Source organism: Castor canadensis, chromosome 3 (genome assembly GCF_047511655.1).
Source record: "Castor canadensis chromosome 3, mCasCan1.hap1v2, whole genome shotgun sequence".
NCBI lineage: Eukaryota > Metazoa > Chordata > Mammalia > Rodentia > Castoridae > Castor > Castor canadensis.
Genome location: NC_133388.1, coordinates 38,736,813 through 38,745,540, shown reverse-complemented (window position 1 = coordinate 38,745,540; position 8,728 = coordinate 38,736,813).

Genomic DNA, 8,728 nt, shown 5'->3' with positions numbered 1-8,728 from the left:
TTTGGGCTTCTATAACAGACTCCCTGCAGATTCCATGTGTGGTGAGACTGGGTAATGTATAAAGAACAGAAAATTCTCACAGTTCTGAAGATTGGGAAGGCCAAGGCCAAGGCATTGGTAGATTTCATGCATTGTGAGGGCCTGGTCCCTACTTCCACCAAGGTGCCTTGCACATTGCATCCTCTGAAGGAGAAGAACACTGCTCCTCACATAGAAGAAGAGTGGAAGAGGCCAGCTGTGATGGCTCACAACTGTAATCCCAGCTACTCAGAAGGCAAAGATAGGGAGGATTTATAAACTGGGTGTGGAGATGTTCAGCTTCCAGCTACTCAGGAGGCACAGGTAGGAGGATTTCAGTCCGAGGCCAGCCCTGGGCAAAAACATGAGACCCTACCTGAGGAAATAACTAAAGCAGAAAGGGGTGAGGTTATTAATCAAGTGATAGAGTGTCTGTCTAGGAAGTAAATGGCCTTGAGTTCAAACCCCAGTACTGTCAAAAAAAAAAAAAAAAAGAGTGGTCAAGCACAGAAAGAGAATCCACTCCTGAAAACTCTTTAAATTCAGGCTGGAGGTGTGGCTCAAGTGATAGAGCACCTGCCTAGTATGCATGAAGCCCTGAGTTCAAAAGCCCAGTACTACAAAATACAAGCAAACAAAAAACTCTTATAAGTTGTAAAATGAATTTGGAAGGGACAAATATTCAAACATAATACTAGGAAAAATTAGATCTTTTGTTCATTTTAATGGCAAGTAATGACAAGGTGGGTAACTCAGATAGAAGCTTGAGAATATACAAGTTCCCCAGCTTTCTGTTCTTTCTACCACCAGAGCGGTAGCTGTTGGGCTTCATGACCCAGAAGTCCACGGAGGCAAGTAGTCCTCTGGGAGTATGTGAATAAGAGGCAGGACTCTGGTTCCGGCCTGGCTCTTCCACCCCTGTACCCTTTGGGCAAATTGCTCCCCTCTTTGGGCTTCAGTTTTCTCGTCTGTAAAATTGGGTGTACTGGACTTGATGATTGCTAAGGCCCACTCAGCCCTAAGAGCAGGATTCCGAGGCTCTAAACTCAGAGAGGGTGCCACCAGAGATTGCTGCAAGACACAGTAAAACGGCCAGACACCAGGCTCATCACATCGAATTACAATGAGTGCTAGGTAAAGGAACTCTTCAGGAAAGCAAACAGCCTTTAAATTACTTCTGCCCCACTCCTAAGCCAGATGTTTTCCATGAAGCTGAAATCCGAACTGCAGAGAGACGGATCCAGGTCCACGGAGGCTATACTCTGAGTGATTAGAAGAGCGTCCTGGAGAGGACACTAGTGGCACACGCCTGGAATTCTAGCACTCAGGAGGCTAAGGCAGGAAGATGGTGAATTTGAGGTCAGCCTAGGCTGTATAGCATGTTCAAGGCCAGAATGGGCTAGAAAATGAGACCGCCTCAAAATACAACAGAAGACACGGAAGCTCGCTCATTCAATGTCACATGACCAGTTGCTATGCTGGGCGGTTAAATCAGTGTTAAAATAGGCTGCTGACTTGAAAGGTGGGCTGAAGTTAATAGGATTATGTTTGAAAGGAAGAAATGAGGATCCAAGCTCAGATCCCAAAAGACCAAGTAGACCAGGGGTTTGCCAAATCTAGCCTTCTACCTATATTTTGTTTGCTTTGTTTGTTTTTGTTTTGTTTTGTGTTGTTGGGAATCAAATCCAGGACCTTGCACACACTAAGCATGTGCTCTCTCCCTGAGCTATATCCCTAGTCCCTTCTGCCTGTTTTTGTAAAATAAAGTTTTACTGAAGCACAGCCACGTTCTTTTGCTTCTATATTACCTATGACTTCTCTCATGCTGTAACAACAGAGTTGTGACAAGTTGAAACTACCCCCAGGCAACTTTCTTATCTCCAAGGCTCCTGTGAAAGATCCTGACATACTGAATAAATTCCTGTCCTTGTCAAACAGGGACAAAGTCTAAAATATTCACTATCTGGCCAAGCCATAATCTGAACAAGGAAGACCAGATGGGGTGTATTTTAGTCTGTTCAGGCTGTGATACAAAAATACCATAGACTGGGTGACTCATAAATACAATAGAAATTCATTTCTCACAGTTCTATACACTAGGAAGTTTAAGGTCCCAGCAGATTCCATGTGTGGTAAATTCCCACTTCCTGATTCCAAAGACCACACCTCAGTGGAAGGGGCCGGGAAATCTCTGTCAGATCTCCATTATAGGGCCACTAATACTATCGAATGAGCTTCACACTCATTACCCAATCCTCTCAGAAAGACCCTACCTCCTAATACCCCACCTTAGGAGTCAGGATTTCAACATATGAATTTGGGGAGATTTGACTTTATAGCAATTCGAGTAAAAAAGGTTAAAAAAGGAGTATAATTATTTAGTATATATTATTAGTAGCATTGTAATACTAAGACAAAGATCATACTAGATAGATTGCTCTCTTTTGGATGGAAGTGGCCAAACCAAATACAAAATTAGCACAGGTGGAATACTTTAGAAGGATGCCTTGGAGAAGGCAGGTGAGCCCTGGGAACAGTCTAACCAGGACCTTTCTTCCCGTCTTTTACCTCTTCTGCCTATGGCCATGCCTCTCTTAGTACAGATTGACTTTCTGTGAGTGGCAAAATCATGGTTATAGCAAGATTCCCATCACTTTTTGGTTTTTTTCTTCCTCAATACATAGAAAGATGGCATCTCCCAGGGCAGCTAAGTGAGGGTAAGGGTTGACATTTGACTGGTGAACATGAGTGGAAGTGGCCTGTGTCACTTTCAGGCAGAGGCCCTCCAGAGCTGGTGGGCCTTCTCCATTTCCCACCCCCCCACACCTCCATTTCTTCCAACGTTTTCTTTGCATCTAAAAGTAAAAGACTCAAGATGATGGAGACTCAGAATAGCAGGTCCCTGAATCACCACTTGGAACAGAGTTTCCCAAAACTGCACAAACCTATCAAACTTTGCATGAGAAAGAAATACGTTTTTGCTGGATTAAACCACCAACATTTCAGGATTAGTTCATTTTCAAGTATAGTATATTCCATCTTATTCACATGGCTGCCAAAGGATGCTGAGTTTTATATATTATCATTTCAGTTACCAGAGAAGTACTCGAGTTCAAAATCCCAGGAAATGAATTGGTTGGACCAGCTTAAATTGAGTGCCAATCTCTTAGCCAATCAACTGGCTTGGGAGCAGAGTCACAGGTGAACCTGGCAGCCCCTCCTAGTACCACAGGAGTAAAGTTTAATGGGGAGGGTGCAGCTTTCAGAAAGAGCCTGTAGAGTTGGAAGGAGGAGAGGGGGATGGAAAGGATGACAAAGGGAGGGAACAGACAGGTATATAGGCCTCCTAAGCATGGGACTGGTGTATCATTGTCTTGCATAGTGTTGGGAAAGGGATCCTGAGTCAGGATTCCTGACAAATGCATTGGAACATGCTGAGAGCAGAAGGAGTGGGGCAGTGAGAAAGAAGCCTTAAAGATCCTTGACCTAAGAGGTAGAACATAAAGAAATGGGGATTTTTAATCTAGAAAATGGAAGACTTGGCAGGAAAACCATGATTCTCTTTAAGGATATGAAAAGCTGTCCCATGAGAGGAGCAGTGTGTGTAGCTCTGCAAAAGGCCAGACTAGGCCCACAAGGTGGCCCTGACAAAACAGGCAGACAGCAATCCAGCTTTAGAAAGAACGTCTAACCATTTCAGCCAACAAGGAAGTGCTGACTCTGAGAAGGGGATGAGCTAGCAACCATGGGCCACACCAACCAACTCTGGCAGGAGTGCTGAGGACAGGGATGGCTGCATCCTGCCCTGTTTGCCTTTTCTGCACATTCCCCTTCAATACAGAGTGTCAGAGTTATCTTAAATTAGTCACCCATTTTGGCCAAGAGGATTCAGAAGAGGCTAACTGCAGCCCCAATCCAAGTAAACTCCACTGTGAAAGAGGGGACAATCTGCATTGGATATGAACCACATTGTCTAGAAGTTGGCCTTTGAAGCCCTATAGCTGCAGAAAAGGGGTGTGTGGGAGGTGCTCAGAGACCCTGGGAAAGATGCTCTATCCCTGTGCTCATGTGACTGATCCTTGAATACAGCCAAGAAGCAGGGCCTGGCGACAGGAGGGGAGTGAGGAGGAAAGAGTTTTCCAAAATGTCCTGAGCACCTTGTAGACAGATGGACAGACAGTGCACTCAGAATCAAGTTGGAGGCTACGATAATGCATCAGAACCTTTTCCCGTCACCTCATAGCTAAGGCACAGGTGGCCATGTGTCTTAAGTTACTGGTAGGACCCCAGTTCTGCTCTTCCAGGTTTTGTAGGAAGCAGGGGTAGTGGTAAGAGCACAGACAGAGACTGGCCTTCTAGATTTGAATCCTGACTCTGCTATTTGCCAGCTGTGTGACCATGAAGAAGTTTCTTTATCTTTCCATGGTTCCATTTCTTTCCTTTTTTTTCCCCCCTGTGGTATGAGGGGTTGAATTCAGGGCCTAGTGCTTGCTAGGCAGGTGTGCTACCACTTGAGCCACTCTGCCAGCCCCCCTTCCCCACCCTCCTTTATTTTCTCCCATTTATTGATTATAAGTAGAGACTAGAGCTATCACCTACCTCAAAGGGCTATTGGATTAGCCATTGTTTTCAAGTCTGAGAGATGATAATTTGTCTAAGATCACATATACAAGAACAGCAAAGCTAGAATTTGGACCCAAATCTACCTGATTCTGAGACCCAACCTTCTCCTGCCCCTCACCAAACTGTCTCCCATAGCCCACAGCCCAGTCTGCAAATAGAAATCGTTCTTGTTACCTCAGGAAGATTTCTTTAGCCAAGCTTTTGCATTCTAGAGCCTGAGCGCCTCTGTCCTCACACAGGAAGACTGAGGCAAAGTACATTCATAGTGACACATCACCCCCAGGATGGGGTACTGAACCTGTGCCAGATGTCCTTTCGAGTCAGGTGTTTGAGGTGAAAATAACTCAACAGTGAGCTCAAGAGCAGCTCCAGTGACCTCCTAGGATCAGCGTGGCCCCAGGGCTCTGTGTCAAGTAGGCTGGGTTCGTTAGTCAAATTGTCCCTTGCTTGTGGGGAGTGGTGGCATGCCTGTCAGCCTCAGCACTCAGGAAGATGAGGTGTGAGGACCAATTGAACACAGCCTGGGCAATATAGAAAGACTACATCTCAAATAAATAAATAAATAAATAAATAAATAAAGTAAACAAAGCTGTCCCTTTGTTTTCAGGTGCCTCCCGAGCCTGTCAGCCCTTGTGGAAGGAAGCCCTGGAGCGAAGGGCATCCTGTGTCACACAGGGACAGAGAGTCCCCCTGAGGTACATGGCCTGCCCATCTGGGATGTCTCACATCAGCCCACTCCGGAGCCCAGGATGCTGACTCGCTGAGCTCTTGAACAACCTTCCCTTAGCTTGGGCTGTCGCCCTCCTGCCCATCAGGGATGTATAAATAGATTTTAGCTGCACCTGTGTTTCCCCAAAATTTGCTGATGGTCTGAGCTGTTCCTCGTCCTGTGCCAGGTCGGGGTGCTGTCCCTGTCTCCATTATGGGAGGGTAGAGGTTCCCAGCTGGGATGGGAGGCTGGGGGCTGGAGGGCGGGCTGCTGAGTCAGAAATGTGCAGGAGCGGGACCATCTGCTAGGCCTTGCTGAGTTTCCGAAGCTGCACAGGGAGGAGGCAACCTAGGCCTACAGCTCAGCCACAAGCTTCTGGAAGACACAGGAGACAGCAGGGGTGGCTGACAGATCCTGGTTCTGCTGCTAGCTAAACTTCCACAACCCTTCGAGCCTTAGCCTTCTCATCTGCAAAATGGGGGAGAACTGTACCTCATTCCCTAAAATGGACCTTCAAAAGAGTATCTAGTCCTTAGCACCAGCAGCAGGGCAAGGGCTGCCTGGAGGTCAGCACAGGGTGAAGGTAAGCACCTGGCTCCCAGAGCCAAACTGCTGAGGTTCAAAACCTGGCTCTGTCACTTACAGCACATGCCCTGGGGCTGGGGCAAGAGTTATGTGTGTACTTAACTTCTCTGCTCCTTGATTTCCTCATCTGTAACATAGATATAGTAACAGTCAAATGCTTTGTGCAATTGCTGTGAGAATTTAAATGGCGTAATACTTGCAGCGCACTTAGAACAACGCTTGACACATAATTCATGGGCATCTGCTGAATGCACAGCGGACATTCTTTTTTTTTTTTTTTTTTTTTTTCATTTTTCTTTTATTATTCATATGTGCATACAAGGCTTGGTTCATTTCTCCCCCCTGCCCCCACCCCCTCCCATACCACCCACTCCCCCCCCTCCCGCTCCCCCCCCTCAATACCCAGCAGAAACTATTTTGCCCTTATCTCTAATTTTGTTGTAGAGAGAGTATAAGCAATAATAGGAAGGAACAAGGGGTTTTGCTGGTTGAGATAAGGATAGCTATACAGGGCATTGACTCACATTGATTTCCTGTGTGTGGGTGTTACCTTCTAGGTTAATTCTTTTTGATCTAACCTTTTCTCTAGTTCCTGGTCCCCTTTTCCTATTGGCCTCAGTTGCTTTAAGGTATCTGCTTTAGTTTCTCTGCGTTAAGGGCAACAAATGCTAGCTAGTTTTTTAGGTGTCTTACCTATCCTCACCCCTCCCTTGTGTGCTCTCGCTTTTACCATGTGCTCATAGTCCAATCCCCTTGTTGTGTTTGCCCTTGATCTAATGTACACAGCGGACATTCTTGTTCACCCCTATAGACCCATGCAGTGTTGCCTGTTGAAATTCTTTCCAGCATCTGGTAAACAAATCCTCCTGGAAACTGTCATCCTTTCTTCTAAGAATGGTGCCTTTGAATCCTTTTTTCCATCTTATGGCACTGAATTCACAGTATCTCTGACTTTTTTTTGTTCAGCTTTCTAGCTCCTTCTACTAATGTCACTGGAAACCCATGTCCACCCTCCTTTGATTTCAGCCCAGGACTCAGGGGGGCTTACTGAGTGTGTAGAATTCCAAACCCCATCCAATGTACTCTAATAGGTACTGTTGTGCCCCAGTACTGCATTAGGCACTGTGGCATAGGATGAATACCTAAGGCTTCTGCCTTCAAGGAGCTCACAAATCACGAGGCAGGGGAACCAGAAAGCAAGAAAACAGATCACCAAATAGACTTTAGTAAATTACATTGTAAGGGAAGGGCTGGGGTCTACCTTGGTGGTACAGTGCTTGCTTAGAGAGAGAGAAAATCAGATGCGTACAAAATCACAGACCCCTAGCAGTGGGACGGACCTTCAGAGTTTGTCCTGCCCTCCAGGGGCTCACAATGAGAAGGTGACATTGGCTCAAGAAAACAGGAAATCTCTTTGGCAAAGTCCAGCCAGTGGGCCTGGGACCCTGGCACCTTTGACATGGAGCCCTAGCACAGGGCAAGCAGTATCCTATTGGTACCAAAAGCTTAGGGGCAGCAGATTGGCTAGGCTAAGAGACAACAGGACACCTGAGAGCCTGCCTGGCAATGGATAAAGACATGGCGGCTGTCTGGTTTACTGCTGTTGCCTAAGGACCCCTGGGGCCTGACATTCTTGCCTCAGCAGCCAGGAGCAGGAAATGAAGGGGGAACTGGCCAGCCTGTGGTGGCAGCCATCCCTCCTGCCTGTGAAATCCGAGGAGATGGGCTGAGGACAGCACTTGCTTCTGCTCCCCTGTCCTGGGATGAGCTTTTGGCTTTAGATCTTTGCTGCACTGAATGAACGACCTGTTACAGTAGAGACAGGATGACAGGGTCAGGATGGGGACAGCCCTGGAGAGGATGGGTTTCTGCAGTGGAGCTGGAGTAGGAATGAGGAGCCTCCTCCTCAGATTTAATTAAGTGATGTGGGGTGCATTGTCCTTTATGGACTCATCGAACATCTGTCAACTCCCTGGTTCTCTTGATAAACATTTATCAAATGCCCACCGTGCTGGGTGCTCAGGACATGGGAGTGAAGGAGCTGTGGTCCTCAACCTCTCATAGACCATTTGGGCAACATTTTGTTCTTTCTAAACCATGTATCAGAATCTCAGCCAATACTTGCTACAATCCTGGGAGTCCTTACTGTGACAGTATAAAGGCAGAGGAACCTTTAGAAGTGGGGCCTAATGCAATGCAACTAGGTCACAGAGAATAGATTGATGCTGGAGTGAATTAGTTCTCAAAAGAGCAAGCCCACCCCATACATACTGGCTCCCTTTCCACTTTTTTTGACATATTGTGATACAATCAGAGGGTCCTTGCCAGAACACCAGCACCATGTGAGCCAAGTAAATTTTTTCACTTTATAAGCTACCCAGCCTCAGGTATTTTATTACAGCAAGACCAAATGGACTAAGACAGTGTTGTTCCCATTTGATAGATGAAGTAGGGAGACAAGAGAGAAGTTAGGTAATTTGAGGGTTTTTCCAGTTCTTTCAATAGTTCCTCACCAAGGGGAGTCAGGGTACTGGTATTTTAACTTATTTTTCCTTTACACATATATTACATATATTATTATATATAAAACATATATACATATATATTATTTTTAAAACTTTTTTTCTGTGGTACTGGGGTTTGAACTCAGGGTCTCACACTTTCTAAAGAGGTTCTCTATCAATTGAACCACTCCATCTGTCCCTTTTTTTGTGAAGGGTTTTTCAAGATAGGGTCTCACAAACTATTTGCCTGGGCTAGCTTCAAACCACAATCCTCCTGACCTCTGCCTCC